Consider the following 16,804-nt stretch of genomic DNA (forward strand, 5'->3'; position numbering starts at 1 on the left):
ACTGTAATTGTGTGGGCTGCCACAACACGGAGGGACACTCCGCGGAGAGAGCCACTGCCATCAAAATCCTCCTTTCTCGCAACCCGACTGCCTTCGCCCCCAAGATTGGTACTCTCTATTTCCTACTCAGACGACCGATCACACCAAAAGGGCTGCAACTGCAAGAGGTCGGCCTGTCTAAAGAACTACTGCGAGTGCTATGGAGTACTCCCCCTCCTTACTCTCAGGCGGGCATTCCCTGCTCTCTCCTCTGTCGGTGTGAAGGGTGCCGTAATTGTGACAGCCAATACAATCGACGCAGACGGGGCACACACTCACTTAGGGAATTCGAGCACTACATTCACACACGTCTGTCATTCCCTATATTTGTAGTACGACACGACCACTAACACTATTCTTAATACACTCTCTCATATATATATTAATCACATAAGTCATTCCACTTTCTCGGCAAAGTAATCTACAATATTAAAGGGAATAACCAGTCCTGGGTTTGAGGAGTATTCTTCTTTGTATTCTGAGACTGTCCTACACATCAACACACTAACACTCACATTGGCTCGACTCAGTCCACCACGGGGGGTTTGAGTGGCAGACGACCATCCATTCCTCCATCCATCCACGCATGGCAAAGAGAAGGACAAGACAGGACAGGAGCAAGCCCGTCTGTGCTTGTGTCGACCAGTGACTACACATCAGTCGACCAGTCACCTGAGCAAAGTCGCACGCAGTGACCTCAAAATCTGAGGAGATGGCCGAAATGACTTTGTTGGCCTCGGATAGACTGACATCGAGGAGAGACACGTCATTGATAGAGATCAGTCTCATGTCCTTCCGGAGTCGTCCATCTCTGCCAATTACCCCGTGGTCGTCGATGTGGTCAACAAATATGCCCCCGTCCATTCCCTTGGCCACCCTCACTCCCACGTACTCATATCCACTCATCTGAAGACGAAAACTCTAAAATAAGCAAAGAAGGCGACCATATATCCGTGGGGAATGGGGTCTTCACTGACTACCAAGGACAAAGTCTCTTTCTCCCCAAACAAGTGGAGTATCTCAGTCCGAGACAAATGACAGGCCTTCAACCCGTTGATCTACCAATAAACAGGGAGGGGCACCAGCAATATCCTCTGACCAGCGCGGAGATGGGTGTGAATGTCGGCCGTGACTATGAAGGGACCCCCGTCAGTGTTGGAAAATGGGAGTGCAGTAATGTCACGTCCCCCGTGGACAGTTATTCCAAATCCGTGAGTGGCATCTCTGCGCAAATGAACTCTCTGAGAGTGAGGGAGGAGTGTGACCTTGAGAGGGTAGTGAGAGACGATCCCTGCCTGTGTGACCAAATCAAGAAGGTTGGTGGAGGAGTAGTGAGGGAGTGACCCCCTCTGGACGACAAAGTGATATTGAGGGGCAGATGTGAGCACATTCACGGCCTGCTGATGGAGAAGACCTTCCATGACAATTCCATTAACATTCAATAGTTTATCCCCCACTTGGAGTGTGTTGTGATTTAAGGGAATGGATTGAACAAATATTCCCTGGAGGTGTGGAGGAGGAGTACCCTATCATCCCCAACGTAGGGATCTGAGTCGACTCCCCCTGCAATCGCCATTCCTTGAGTGGAAGGGAGAGTAAAGTGAAGGAGGGGTGTAGGACTGTGGGGGGAGTCCTGGGGGAGGCGAGGTATACGACTGTGTGAACAGTCCTGTGGAAGGAGAGATATAGGAGTATGGGATGACTCCTGCGGGAAAGAAGGCAAAGGAATATAGGGGGAGTCCTTTGGGAGCAGAGGCAAAGGAGTGTGTGAACAGTCCTGTGGAGGGATAGGTGTAGGAGTGTGGGGGCAGTCCTGTGGGAGGAAGACGGAAGTGAGGACAGGGGAGTGTGTGGAATGGTCATAGTCAGTCTGAAAGACAACCATCGGACGAGTTTGCATGTCGGACAGTCTGATAGACTTGAGAGGACAATGAGTGAGAGAAGTGGGCAGATTACGAAGTCTGATGTATAAATAAAGACAACCTATTTCCGGAGACATCAAGTACTTCCAGATGAGAAAGATTGCCCACATGGTTTGGAAGATTATCAATTTGATTATCACACAAATTGAGAATGGAGAGAGAAGTAGCAGAGAAGAGAGAATGTGGGACATCACTAATATCATTCCTACCCAAATGAAGTATTCTTAGACAGGGAAGTGTGCCCAATGAGGACGGAATAGTCTACTATGACTAAACAAATCACCTGAATATGATTGTTGGCCACATACAACTCAGCAAGACTAGAACAGTTGGCAATAGACTGAGGGAGTGAGTGTAGAGAGTTATCATTCAAATAAAGAGTGATTAATTGATCAAGTCGGCCTACCACTCACATTCACTCACAACCCATCGAATGAGGCAGTTCACTCAGTTTATTAAAAGACAAATCCAATTCTTTCAGACTCCCCAACTCCCCAATCGAGTCAGGCAGTGTCTCCAACAAGTTATCCCCCAAATCAAGAGTCTCCAATCCACACAACCCCCCAATCGACTACAAATAGACCACACAGTACCTCAGGCAGTCTCCTCAGACAATTCTTCTCCGCCCACAGTGTATGCAGTTTATGACACTCTCCAATCGACTCAGGCTGCCACTCACCCTCAACCCATACCAGACACTGCAGAGTAGTCGTACTCCCACAGTCCAACAACTCCAAGTTCACCAGACACCCCAACGACGAGGGCAGTTCGGAGATTGGGTTAGACCGTACTTCCAATGACATTAAATTGACAAGCAGGCCAATATTCTCGGGAATGTGGGTTACATAACAAAAGTTGAGATCCAGACAAGTTAGTTTGACTAGATGACAGATGCAGGCCGGGAATCTACTCTTATTTGGTTATTTTACGTTGAGAATGAATTATTTGCTATTTTTAGACTTTGAAGGTTTCTGCATTCCTCCAATGTCATCGGCAGGTCCTCCAAGGCTATTCTATTACTCACTCCACCTACCATTCTTTGACAGATTCAGTTCCACCAGGAGTTCCAGTCGGACTACTCCACGGGGAAGTACGCGGATTTGGTTGTCGTATAATGACAGTCGTTCCAGCTTGGTCAGTTCGAATAATACTTCTGGAATCTCGTAAATGTCGTTCGATTCCAGGTCTAGTTCTTCCAAGTTCTTCATTTTTATAATTTGTCGGGGAATTTCTCTTAGTTTTGAACTGCATTTCGAGAATGTCGATATTCGCGAACTTTGTCTCCCACATGGTCCACAAAAGGCATTCATTCTTTACAATTTATTTACATTTTATTTTCTTCTAATTAAGTGCAATTTAATTACCGATTATTTATATTGACTAATATAAATATTCTGACGTAATTATTTACATTTTTTATTAAGAGTCATTGTTCAGTCCACCATATTTACTAAATATAAAACGACGTTAAAATGTTTATTTATGAGTGTAGAATTGCCACAAGATAACGCCTCAGTGGCTAAGGATTCTTTAATGGGAGGAAAACATAGCCTTTATGATCCCAAGGTGTGTACTACGAATTTTTTCAATAGCAAAAACCACAACGTTATTTTAAGTATAATTTTTTTATTGTTTGCCAACACCTGGACGTGATTCTTTTTGAGTAGTACTCTTCAGACAATAAGGTTCATTTCATCGTACTCACTTTGGTCAAATTAAATCAGGCCAATGTAGTAGTTTAGCAATGAGATCGCGTACACGTTCAAGGCATAAAATAAGTTCAGTGCATTGAGGCGATTTTTAACATTGGTTCTCTATTACGCCCACCCTCCACTACACACTTTCTCGTTTAGGGCGGATTAATGAGGTTGGCTCTCAATCATACAAGATACTTATAGCCTTACCACACACAGGGATTTTAGTCTCCGACCTGTTGTAGTTGAGCTCCAGACCCACAGCTTTGCGGCAATGTTTTCCTTCCACCTACTCTTTGGGGCAGGCCTCTGGGTGATTTCTTCATATGTTGTCTGTGTCGAGTACAAATAGAGAGAAATTTCGTCCATTCGAGCTAAAGATACAACCTGAGGACTCTCTGTACCATCATTCTAATAAAAAACGTGGACATGTCGAAGGAAGAGAACGTGAGTCAGCCAATCCGCAAGTTCTTTAGCAGAATCCGTAACTCCAAGTGGCATTCTCGTGTGACCTGTATAGAGTGCTCATCCTGGGTACCTGTCGCAAACACGGAAAACTGGTTAAACAACTGGAATTGAAGTACAACTTCAAAATCCATCACCTGACCTCACCATTGGAACCCCTGACCAATATTCTCCCGCGGGTGGTCTTCCGTGAAAGCATCAACTCGGAAAATTCCATGAAAAACTGAGGAAGAAACCGACAAGTTGCGACATTTTTGGACTCACGTGGAAATACATTGAAGGGTTGATCGAGTCACATGGAAACGGGGAGGCGGTGATCGGTCCCTTTTTATTTGTGGATATCCCCTATGGCGGGAACGTGGGTGATTGGTTTGTCCGTAAATGGAACGACAGAATAATCCCGCTGTTGAGACAAGCTCTCCACTCCACGTCCTCGACGGAACCCTTCGAGTGGGTCATGGAACGGATTCCGTGGAAGGTGACTCGACTGTTGATTAACAGACTTGGCAATATTCACAAATAGTCTGTTTTATTCTTTTTTTAACTGAATTTAATCAAAATATAGTCAAATCAAACACAACGAAGAAAGCAATTTTTCAACTGGAATCAAGTCTTGTCAACGTTGTCCATCCGTGAGTCCTTCCGGAACGATATAGTTGCAGAAAGGGGATATCCTACCTTCTCTGGTCACATTACTAATTAAAACTCTTCATTATGATAAATGAAGTTTTGCTCGGCGACGAGAATCATCTCCCACCTCCATCTCTTTGCATACAGAAAAAACTGTAATGAAGATTTGGTTGTAGACCTCCGAGGATATGCAGTCCAGCGCTCATCGCTGACTAAATGTTAGGAAAAGACTGGAACCCCGAAGACTGAGGGAACAGTTTAATATCGACTATGAATATGATATGGTTAGTGCTATAACACTTTTCATTATGCTCGATCGACATTTGTTCGAATTAGGCAGTGAGGACTCTGCTTAGTAGTTCTAGGCACACGACAAACAGCAATATGCTGTTGCTATGTAATGTGCTCCTCTCTAGCATTTGTTGTATTGTAGATGCACATTAAATCTGTCCATCACAGTTGCAACAAATTTTATAAACCACAAAGAAGAAAGTTGAGGACTGGAAGAGAAAATTGGAACTTGTTCGAAAGCACTTTGAGCGTAGAGTTACAGATGAAGAGAAAAAAATCACCTATGATATTCTCAGGTCGCTGAGTTACAAAAAATCAAAAAAGGAAGAGAAAGAAAGAAGTATGTCGCATATCGAAGACACTATAAAAATATTAGAAAAGAAAATTACTGTGTATGAGTTCAGAAGGGAATTCAACCACGACAACCGCTCTTTCGAATTATATCAAAGAGCGTTCTACAGATCTTTGGACCCTGCTGATCATTTATCATCTAGCATGTTTAACCCAGATAAGTGTTTTAATTTTTGGAAAGATATTTGGTCTAAAAGAACCAATGCCTGTCAAAATGAGAAAATGAACTTGCCAGTCAAACTGGGCAGAATCTGATATATTCTCTGTTAGTCAAGAACTTTTCGAAGATGTTATAAAATATCTTCCAAATTGGAGATCCTGTGGCTGCGACGGGGTGTATAATTTTTTCATTAAAACATTTCGAATCTTTACATCCGTATATTTATACTGAAGTCTTAAAAATTTGTAAAGAAGAGTACATACCGAATCATCCCAAAAAGCCTAACTCGAATCTGCCAAAAGACCTCAGACCCATAACATGCTGCCAAACCTGTATAAAGTTCTCACTAAACGCGTAAATATGAAATTAATAAATTATTTGGAATATTATTCGCTTGTTTCGGATAATCAACTTGGATGTAAAAGAAAATGTCAAGAAGCCAAAGAACAGGCCTTGATTAGCAAGAGTATAAACCTGGCCTACAGAAACAATTTGTTTACATCCTTGATAGATGTGAAGAAAACTTTTAATAGTGTGGATCATAACTTTCTTTATCACGTTTTGGACTGCTCTTGGATCACCAGGTTCGTAAAAGTGATTTTGACCCAGTGAAAGCTGAAACTCAACCTGAACAAAAAATAATCGAAAAAATTTGAATAAAGTTCGGGACCCTACAGGGAGATGCTTTATCTCTACAGTTATTTACGCTTGTAATGGACCCATTGAGCTGATGAGATGATGGAAAAAATAAGTGTAGAGATCAAAGCACGTATAAAGAGACTAACAGGCACGAAACTGAATAGTATTAATCTCTTTAAAGCTTTAAATGAGCACGCTTTGTCCCTTTACAATTATTACATTGGATTGATAGACATAGAACCTGATGAGTTTGAAGTAATTGACAGAGAAATTCGTCTACAACTTAAATCATATCACATACACTTGAGACCTGCAAATTGTCAGAGGCTATATCTCCCTCGTACATACCTTGGAAGAGGATTGGAATCAATATCGATGAAGAGCGAAAGAATGTTACTGGAATTCTATACTGACATAAAAAAATCGGTAGGCTGTCTGAGAAAGACTGGTATTCTGCAAACTGAAAATTTAATGAAAACCCATTTGGACGCCATCGCAGACTACTTAAAGCATAAATACACCAAATATGAACAACATAAAAAATTTAAAGGAAATTCAACTCAAATGCCTTCTTGATATAATCGAAACGAAAAGTTTACATTCATCACTTTACAAATGCAACAAAAACATTCATCCCGATATTAAAGAATCTTCTTTGTGGTTGCAGGAAGGCAATATATGCCCAAGTAGTGAGGGTCTATCTTGCTTACTGCAAGATAGAAATCTGTGCTGTCAGAACGAGATGTAAATTGTCCGGAAAAACTCGACAAATACGACCTACTTGCAAGTGAGATCGGACTGTTACATAGTGCCAAAGTACAAATTTTTAACAATTACGAATTAACACTTAAAACAAACGACGTGCGCCCTTGTAATAAAAAAGAAGTAAATTTGCAAAAATTGCCATATCAATTTCTCATTAAAAATTTGAACAAAAAGTTCCCTTATCTCATGTGGATTGTGATGTCGAATTCGTTTCGAATTACCAATCCAACCGAACTTGCAAGAATGTGGGGGGAGTTGAAAGACAACCCGAGGATCCTTAAAAGAGAAAAAGGGCAGAAAAATACATACACCTTTTATGAAGATATTTGGTTAAAAGATATCCCTTGGCAATCTATCGAGGAATATACACCTACTTACTCGAATGCATATGAGCCCCCACATAATTATGACCTCATGCAATCACATTTTGGGGAATATGAGGCCCCACACACTGAAAATCAAAGCAACTTTCCGCAGTGAAGTTATGAAAAACGCCTCTTTCCTCAATATTACAAAGATCTGTCAAACTTTGACTTCTTTTATTGAAATTATTCATTCTTTAAATAAAATTTCCATATATTAATTGTTATATTTATACAAAATACTAGGTTGGGAAAGAAATGATCGATTTTCTCTTAGATCTGACCCAAATTTATTGATTATCGATTGTTTTAAAAAAACAGTAAATTTGCAAATGGGATTTTTTATTAAAAGTTGGGCTATTTCAAAAAAAGTGTTCAAGTGTTTTCAAAATCTGTAAATTGCATACTCTATTTAAGTAAGTTTCTTATTTAACAGAAAATCACAAACACTTAATTAAATAAATTAATTAGGTAAGCCAGACAACCCGAAGGAAGGTCGTCAGCTTTTCAATGTGATATTTAACCATCTTTATAATTTATTTATCTTCTCATTTTCATAGTAGATCTCATATCTTAAGTACACATTACATGATTCCTTAGTTTGAGATGAAAAAGGCATAGAGGAAGTCGAACAAGCTAATATAGTCGGCCATCATGGGGGGGAATTTGTCCTGAAAAAATTTAACAGTACTCAAGTGTCTTTAAAGCTTTGATTTGAGTACGCCTTTATAGAAACCCAAATAGTACTCCTCTGTTTCTAGGGATGCTAGGAACCTGGCCAACGGATGTCTGATGGGAGAAATCCTCGGATATTACTTTCCAGAAGACCTGAATAATAATGAAATCATTTATTTTCAAGACTTGAAACACAAATTCAGAATTGGAAGCGAATCAAAAAAGTAATTCCACAAGTCTGACGAAGGTTGTTGCCAAACACGGTCTTGATATCCCCGACAAAGTCATTTAAGGTATAATCCACAGAAAAGAAGATTCGACAATATTTTTGGTCTCCAAACTTAACAAAACATTGACGAATTGTAAAATAAGTGTGCAGGATGACAAAAAATGTTTTCTGGGATTGATTTCGACTGCCAAAATATTCTGCCGATGTATGCTTGCAACACAGTGGCCAAGTCTCTCAGAACAACATCAAGTCAACAGAAATCAGGCAGAACCCCGAGATTACGAGAGTTTAAAATAAAGTCGTTTCCACTAAATGCAAAATAAGCAAAGTTATACAAAAGTCCTCTACTGGGAACCTTTTGCTGTGGCAAAGTACTTCCAAAAGAACCAAACAGGAAATAATATTCACATATTCTTACGTAATAAACAAAATCAATGACCTCGAACAGCAAATTTCAAAAAAATCGGAAAAGATTATTATGAAAATTCCGGTCTTAATTTTGACCAAAGACGAAGTGTTTGAGAATACGCCAAGAATTGAAATCGTTAAAAGAAATTTATACATTGTGGGATTATTCTAAAAATGAACTCGGTGGCCAAGCCATCCCTGACCCAGATTGAAGAACGGAGAAGAATGATGAGAAATCAACTCAGGATCGCCAGAATGAATTGATTTACTAAATAAAATTTAACTAATCAAAAAAGAAGGAATACATCTTAAGGAAATTTATAAAATTATGGATTCAAATAATCAGGGGGATATTTTGAAATTAATGTTTGATAAAATCAACACGAAAACTAACAAATACTTATCAGAACGTACAATTTATAAGATTTAAAACAAAAATTATTATAAAATTTTATGTAAATTAATACGATTCTGCAAATAATATTCGGCGTTGGGGTTTAATTTGTCTACGAAAACATCACATCAACGGATATATTTACATATAATCACTTTCTCACTTACTCCACTGACTTTTATAATCACGTCAGATTCATCTAGTAAAGTGGCGCGATTGTTATCTGAATATTTGACCAAAGATTCTGTTGACAGTTTCCCATCCTGCAAAATATAGTAATTTACCAGGAACTTTGAATCCACATGGACATTCTTATTTATAATCGGACTTTTCTACTTAAATCAAATTTATAGCAATGCACGTTTTGTGAGTTTCCCTTTGACTGTGACTGCTGCATGCAACAATTGATACTAATAGAAGTAAATATTACATTAACACCAATTAGAACAATGATAAATTGCTAGTGAGTAATCAACCACATTAATGTCAATACAGTAAAAGAATTCCTAAATGACTTAGATATAATTATCAGAACGCCCTCCATTATAAACAAAAGCTATGCAGGATTGACATTCGAGAGAGTTTTTTTACATAAATAAAAATCCGAGTATTTGAAAAATGCACTCCTCGACAAAAAATGATTCAAAATCAAGAAAATCATGTATTTGATTGTGTTAGAATTTTGAAATTTCTTCTTTAAAAGACAGAATCACCACTCTTTATCTTCTCTGTTTTTTTTCGGTACTTTTCTATTTCATGAATCACGAAAATAGGCACTAAATTAATTAATGAAAATTTATTTGAATATTAGAGGAAAAATTAAAAAAATGAACTATGCCGATTTTGTAAATATTATTATAAATTTTTTTAAATAAAATTTTGAATTTTTTAATCGGTTGTGTGAATGGACGGTCACGTTGGGATGAGAAAATACGCAAAATTGAAGGACTACTTTTAGGTACGTGGCTCGAAGGCACGACAGTGTCCTTAGAATCTTGTATTCGTTTTATTTATATGTGGAGCTTCGACAGACACATTTTATGGTGTCGGCGTCAACTGGAATGGAATGGCCAAACGATATGTAATTGGTCTCACTCGCTGCGGGAGGTATGTGCTGCATATTTAGCAAATCGTCCGAACACACTGATTGGTATTATATTATTAGATTGCATAGGTGGAATTGAAAATGTCGTAAAAGTTGACGAAAGTATGTTTTCGAAAAGAAAAAATAATGCGGGACGGATTCTCCCTCAACAATGGGTGTTTGGGGGAATCTGTCGTGGAACAAAAGACTGTTTCCTGGAGATGGTACCAGATCGCTCTAAAAGAACGTTAACCGCAGCGATACAGCGAAATATCGCACCGGGTTCAGTGATACACTCTGACAAATGGAAGGGTAATTGTAATTACTTTATTCTTGTTAATAGGTTATTCAACCCCAGATCTAAATGCTCTTGCTTATATGCACCTTACAGTAAATCACAAGTTTATTATAATTCATTTATAAATTTGCAGACGAAATTTTGTAGACCCGGAGACCGGTGCACATACCCAGACTGTTGAGAGGTTCGTGTAGCAAAAATTATATACAAAAATATAGAATGTGGGGGAACGCAAAATGGCGCAATAAGAGACAAAGAGGAACCGCACGCCACTATATGGGTGAATACTTTGCAGGTATTAAATATTCTGATTTAATTTGTAGAATTTTTATGGAGAAGGCAAGTGAGCCATTTGGACAACGCATTCGACGAATTGTTAGACGCAATCGTGCAACTATTTTCGTGATTCATGAAATAGAAAAGTACCTTTTTTCATTTTTTCTCCTAATTTAGTAGTATTTTTGGTGCATCATGACATACTTATTTATTTAAAAATATTTTAAAAGTTATTCTAATAATAGAAAATGAATTTTAAAATTTTTAATATATATTTAATAATTTATTTAAAATTAACTTAATATAATAATAAATTAAATTTAAATTTGAATTTACTTTTCAGAAAATATTGTGTACTAATGTCGAAAAACACAGCAATAAAAAAAATTTTTGCTTCTCAAGTTAAAGTTTTAAATGGCGAAACAAATCGCTCAGTCGAGCTCACAGATTACTTCAGGTACTCTCATAACTCCCAAACATAAAAATGGCTAAATTAGTATTTAAATATTTCCATTTTTGTATTTTTTATTACTCCTTAGAGATTATATCGCAAAATATATCTCTGCATACAAAAACTATAACGAGGTAAGCCAAAACCATCACGACTAGGAAATCTCCGAAATCACAAAGTCCTTTGCCCAAAAATTTTCCAATGACGAAAAAAGGTGCGAACCTCAAATTCTAATCAAAGATATTTGGAGACCAACTTAATGTGGACTTTGAGATCCTTCCGAAAGGAGATCGAAAACTCACAGAACTTGACAGAAATCATAATGATGCACCAAAGCCAACTCAAAAAAACATCAAAAGAAGTTGTGGAACGCAGAAAAAAAGTAATGGAGTGAAAACTAACATAGATCATGAGTACACTAAAAAAGCGTCAGGCGGACGTCGACCATTTCCTCAGCCGAGTCCTGAAAGAACACAAGGAAGTTGTGGAAGCACAAGCAAAAAATAAATCAATGCAACAAAAAATAAGCAGGTTAGTCAACAAATTGCGACCTCTGCAGAGACAGTGTGGCTGCTGCGTCTTTGGCGCATCAAAAAAGAGAAAAGGAGCTCAAAAAAGTGAGACTATTTGGAGTGATGGGTAGTTAGGGGTAAAGTCAAAAGAGTCTGAAATCAAATTGAATGTACACAAATTAAAATACAATTCCGATCTTATTGCTGTAAATCGTCTAATCGAGCTACATGGATCAGAATTAGGAAATTTGATAAATGTATACTTCCAGGAAATAATATGATAGGAATACATCACGGAGGACAAACCAGTCGTCGATCAAGTCCGATATTTAGTGGAGTCCATTAAAAAAGCTCACGATTCCAGCACTAAAGAATGTGCACGTCTGATTGGACAACTAAAAGAGGTTTCCCAATATTTTCCTCACTTTCATAGGAAAATAACTTTTCTAAAAAAATGTTCAACGCCTTTCCGGTGTGTTCCAGCACTCGGAGATTAAATCTCCACCCACTCTACTCAATTGAGGACATGGACGAGACAAGTGTCAACCGAGTTCTCAGTATCTGGAAGGAGACCATGGACAAAGCCCAACAACGACTCCGACACCTCCAAAAATGTAAGAATCTAACAGGAAACGACAAGGAAGCAATTATCAACACAAAAGTATGACTTTATTTCACATTTTAGCATCAAATCGACATGTGTGGTGTCGTCATTGATAAATTGTGTTCTTCTAATGAGCCGGATATCCTCCCCGACTTGGATGTCATTTCCGAGCCCAATGTGGAGGTCCCCGAGTTCATCCCGGACTACAACAGTGTGGTGTCCTCTGACGATGACTTTGACGAGGCCTACCATGCAATCCAAGCCGAATATGATGTATATTTATATTAACATTCCTAAGTTGCCTATTGAAGAAGTGACTGCAGATAGTTACCGTGTACTTCAGTCGTATAAGGTTGTCGTTTTGTGACATTTCCAGGCTGAGGACGAGAGCAAGATTTCGTTGGAAAAGGGAGAGGTCGTTAAGTTGTGCGAGCCATTTGACGACACCAAGTGGTGCTTGGTTGTGAAGGATGGGCACAAGGGATACTTCCCTGGACCATACTTGCAACTTATCGAGGATTAATTAACTTATTAAGAATTATCTTAATGTTCTATTTTGGGATATTTTATGGTTGGAATTAGTTGGGCTTTCATAGTGCATTTGTCAATAGTAGATCTATTAACTAATTAGACAAATATCTTTTTTCAACTCATTTTTATTACAAGTATCAATGCTGTAAGAATTTACAGCGTTGAAAAGTAAATACAATCGGTTTTCGACTTGAATCAGACCTCGGGCTAAAGCACTTTAAATGATTTCTGTCAAAAAATTAATGAATCATTTTGAATGAAAACCTTGATTGAAACTAAATTTATTACTTTTAGGAAAATCAATTATTTTTTACAGTTTCCATATCCGAATGAAGACTTTTCCGTCGGAGGAAGCAATTGGGGATTGCAGTTATAGACCTACTGAGGCATTAAATGATGTGTTGTCTCGCCTGCCTTCTCGAGTGGTGGACGAGTCTGGGAAATGTCTGGCAATCTCCATGATGATGTGCATCACATTCAATGCGAAACTCACAACAAATCAACCACCTGATTGCAAGCAGGCATTTGTCTTTTGTGTCGATTTCTTTTCGATTGGGAACACTAAGTACTGAGGGATGCTACCTAATTTAGACATTGGCAAAACAATACTTAAGAATTCCTCTGTAGGCAGCATAAAAAATATTTTATGTTATCAGTGATAACAAATAATCAGGGGGATACAAGCGCTGCCAGCTGGACATATCAAGGGTCGATGCAGGCGAAGTTTCCGAAAGGGAGATCCTGGCAGCGATCTCCCGAAGTAAGAACACCGCGGCGGGGCTAGATCGGATCCCTATGTCCATCTTCAAAAAGGCCCCGCCGTTGTTGATCACGGCCTTACAGGTTTTGTTTAGCGGGAGCTTGCGACTTGGGATGATTCCTTCCAGGTGGAAAGTGGCTGAGGTAATCCTCATTGGAAAACCTGGGAAGCCTCATGATGTCCCCGGGGGATATAGGCCCATTTCCTTGCTTCCCGCTATATCTAAAATCCTAGAAAGGATCATGCACCAAAGGCTCCTGGAGGAGCTGATGGTGGCTGACGCCCTCCCGGAGTTCCAATGGGGCTTCAGGGAGGGTCGTTCATGTGGAGACTGCTTGTGGAAGGTGTCTTCCGAAATGAAGAACGCCCTCCAGAAAAGTGAGTTTGGTATGTTAGTTAGTCTTGACATAGAAAAGGCCTTCGACTCGGTGTGGCACGACGGCCTGCGAAGTTCCCTCGCCACGTGTGGGGTTTCTCCGTGTCTAAGGCGCTGGCTGTCGGGGTTCCTCGAATCTCGCGGTCAGGTCGTGCGACACCAGGGGGTCTTTTCTAAAGTCGCAACAGTCCTTCGCGGGGTCCCTCAGGGTTCTGTGCTGAGTCCCACACTGTTTAATATCTTTATGGCCTCTGCGCCTATGCCAGTCAATGCTCGTACTGAAATGGTGATCTATGCAGACGACATTATCCTCTGGGATCAGTCGATGAAACCAGAGTGTGCGTGTCGTAGGCTACAGGTTGCTGTGGATGAACTTGTAAACTGGTGTGGGAGTAGGGGTCTAAAGATGTGTGCGGACAAGTGCAGTGTCCTTAAAGTCTGTAAAAGGACGAGGGGTTACACTAATTTTATCCCTAGGTTATCGCTGGACGGGTCAGCGATCGCTGTAGTTGATCGGACGACTTACTTGGGCGTGGTCTTCAAGCAGTCAGGTAAGTTCGATGATCACATTGCACGTACTAAAATGCGTGCAATGCAGCGATTAAGCGCGTTGCGTGCTTTCCACTTGAGGAGAGGTGCCTGGTTCCGTGTGTTCAACGCCATGGTGTTACCCGTGTTAACCTATGGCGTGCACGCTTGGCACTTCTGCGAGGACAGGGAGAAGTACGTTGACGCGCTTAAGAAAGTAAGAAGACGAGCCATCCGGCTAGCCTATGGCTTAGGATGGCGTGATGAGCTCTCCAACGCCCAGGAATAGGGGCGAAATACTAATCGAGCCATCTAGTACAGGGGTCGGCAAAAGCAGGCTCGCGAGCCTTTGAAGGCTCTTTAACTCTTTCGGTAGGCTCTTTCAATTTTTAACTATTTTTTTTTATAAATGATTTCAATTTTTAACTATTTTTTTTGTTTTGTTAATAACAAAAAATCTTTGCACGTTTAACATTAATTTTTTGTGGTACATCGATATATGCCTAGCAAGAAAAAAATTAATAAAAAATCGATAATGAGCGACATTTTCAATCAAAATGGACTGAAACTTTTGCATGTACGTCTAATTCAGAACAACTACCGAAATGTCTCATTTGCCAGGAAACTTTGAATCAAAATAAAAAGTCAAATTTAGAGAGACACTTTAACACAAAACACTCAAATTTCGCCAAAAAATATCCAATTGGTGATTCCCGAAAGAAAACTGTGGAAGAACTTACAAAGAATAATCAGTTCGAGAATTCTGCTTTTAAATGTTGGTCTGACAATGCCAGGACTGCAAATATTGCCAGTTTTTTATTAAGCCACGAGATCGCAAAAGCCACGAGATCGCCGATGGGGAATTGGTCCCAAATCGCAAAAAGGGAAACAAAATATTTTACATTTTCCTAAATTACGCTAATATTTGAAAGAAAATGATCGAACTATAAATAAAACTTATTTTAAAAATGTTCTTTTGTATATGAAGGAATCTTTCAATGACAGGTTAAAAATGAATGTTTAAATATAAAAAGGTTTAAGGATTTTAGAAAAGAAAAAGCAACACTATCGTTTGTTATAAACCCTCTACGTGCTAAAGTCAGCAATTTAAATTAATGCGTCTAATTAATTTAATTTTCTAAAATGAATTTTTAATTATTTTTTAATTAATGTCTATTTAATTTTATGAATTTAAATTTTTGACAAGTGGTAAAAGGTGGCTCTTCAATTTTTCGAAATTTCCAAAAATGTTCAAAATTGGCTCTTCTCCAAAAGTATTTGCCGACCCCTGATCTAGTAGCTGGTTCTCTCCGAAATTTCTCTCAGGATAGCTGGTGTTCGTAAAAAGTTTCATATGTTAAAGCGAATGATTAGAGATCTGTGCTCAGATTGGGTGCATACTATTCTCAAACTTTAAACACGTGAGATATGTGGCTCACTTGATTGGAGGCACATATAGAATTAGAGTACCAAGTGGGCCAATTATGGTAATCATGACTGGCGCTGTGGGATGAACCAAACGTCTAGTTAAGGTGCCGATCGACCCCGAACGGGCCTTACACTGCAAACTTTCCCATTAAGGAAGCACGGTATTACTGAATTAGTAGGAAGACGACTGAGGAAGTGGTCTTACATTGTCGCTGCGGAACAGCTCCCACCTAATAACTTATCACAAAGAATATTAATTAAAATTTAACGAAGTTGAAAAGCACAAAGAAATTTTGCATGATGTTATAAACAATAAAAATACGACGATCAAAAAAGTAATGAAAAAATTAATGAATTAGAAATTATTATTATTTAAGCCAAACAAAATCACCGTCTTAACCATTAACTAACACGTTCAGGTGATTCCGACACTTCTCAACAGTCGAGCCATCTTTTCACGATGTTCAGACCGTGACCCCACACACTTTCTGTATGTACGGTGAATGGTTTGTGGTCCATTTCCACGATCCCCCCCATTTGCCTCTACGAGAGACTCCAGTGTTATATGGACAATTTCCCTATCGGTATGGTCCTTCAGTAGGTTGATAGATCTTTCTTGGATTTTTTCGATTTTTAGCCGGTTCGTTGCCGCCAGGTTACAGCCCCAAGCAGCACATGCATAGCCTATTGTTGGCTCGATATACTGCTTGTAAAGGGTCTCTACCCCTGGCGGATAAGTTCTCCCACAGTTCCAAAGGAAGGCTTTTACAAAATTGATCTTCTTTATACAGGTTGATACGATCGATTCTACGTGAGGTGAAAAACAGAGGAAAGTATCAAGCGTTACTCCCAATATCTTCTGTGTTTTCTTTTGTGGTATTGGGACTCCATTCAGCGTGACTTCAATAGTTTTCGTCCCCATCTTCCTATTT

The 16,804-nt window shown here is 39.3% G+C and overlaps 1 long non-coding RNA gene across 1 annotated transcript; it reads left to right on the forward strand.

The window, feature by feature from the left end:
* LOC118761930 lies at positions 1-15,986 on the forward strand. The gene is made up of 3 exons (XR_004997741.1): positions 1-11; positions 1,866-1,871; positions 15,904-15,986. It is a non-coding gene; the product is annotated as an uncharacterized LOC118761930 (long non-coding RNA).
* Positions 15,987-16,804: the final 818 nt, after the last annotated feature.

This window comes from Octopus sinensis, unplaced genomic scaffold (genome assembly GCF_006345805.1).
Source record: "Octopus sinensis unplaced genomic scaffold, ASM634580v1 Contig18745, whole genome shotgun sequence".
NCBI lineage: Eukaryota > Metazoa > Mollusca > Cephalopoda > Octopoda > Octopodidae > Octopus > Octopus sinensis.